Raw genomic sequence first — 1,018 nt, 5'->3', positions numbered from 1 at the left:
TTGACGAAAAAATCGATCGTACAATTAGCAAAAATCAAAGAGAAATAAGGCGCAGCTTAAGATACATAGAGATCAAGAAAGAAGACAATATTCAACCTCCAACTGATAAGATGGCTGAAAACCAAGGCAATCAGCTACCTCCTGCAATTGCGGCTAATCAAAATCCTGCTCCACGTACTATGTATGGTTATGCTAAACTTCTTTTAACAAGAACTGAATCTAGCATAGTTAGACCTGCTGTAGCTGCAAATACTTTTGAACTAAAATCTAACACTATTCAGATGATACAGCAATTCGTTCAGTTTAATGGTTTACAGGATGAAGATCCTAACGCTCACTTAGCAAATTTCTTGGAATTTTGCAATACATTCAAAATCAATGGCGTTTCTAATGATGCCATTCGTCTTCGGTTATTTCCCTTTTCACTGAGAAACAAAGCTAAACAATGGTTGAACTCGTTACCACGAGGGTCTATCACTACTTGGGAACAAATGACTGAGAAATTTTTACTAAAATATTTTCCGCCGGCTAAAACGGATAAATTACGTAATGATATCTTTTCTTTTGTGCAGATAGATTTAGAAACACTTTACGATGCATGGGAGAGATACAAGGACTTACTGAAAAGGTGCCCTTACCATGGGTTACCGCTTAGGCTTCAAGTACAAACATTCCACAATGGTCTGAATCCCTCGACTCGGCAAATGGTTGACGCAGCTGCTGGCAGAACTATCAACAATAAAACACCGGAAGATGCCTATGAATTTATAGAGGAGATGTCACTGAATAACTATCAGTGGCAAGCTATGAGGACAAAGCCAATGAAAACAGTCGGCGTTTGTAACATCGATTCGGTCACCATGCTCTCTAATCAGGTAAAACTTCTCAATAAAAAGATTGACGGTTTACTTGGTTCTATGCAGGTACATCCAGTAATGAGGTGTGACTCAAGTGGCGGAGGTGTGCAGACAGAATACCAACCCTTTAATCCTACAACTGAAGAAGAACTAGTTAACTA

At 38.9% G+C, this 1,018-nt stretch overlaps 1 non-coding gene across 1 annotated transcript; it reads right to left on the bottom strand.

The window, feature by feature from the left end:
• Nucleotides 1-539: 539 nt before the first annotated feature.
• Nucleotides 540-646, bottom strand: LOC128296202 (small nucleolar RNA R71). The gene has a single exon (XR_008286751.1). It is a non-coding gene; the product is annotated as a small nucleolar RNA R71 (small nucleolar RNA).
• Nucleotides 647-1,018: the final 372 nt, after the last annotated feature.

Source organism: Gossypium arboreum, chromosome 7 (genome assembly GCF_025698485.1).
Source record: "Gossypium arboreum isolate Shixiya-1 chromosome 7, ASM2569848v2, whole genome shotgun sequence".
NCBI lineage: Eukaryota > Viridiplantae > Streptophyta > Magnoliopsida > Malvales > Malvaceae > Gossypium > Gossypium arboreum.
The sequence above is the reverse complement of the archived record's forward strand: the minus strand, read 5'-3'. Positions and strand labels throughout refer to the sequence as shown.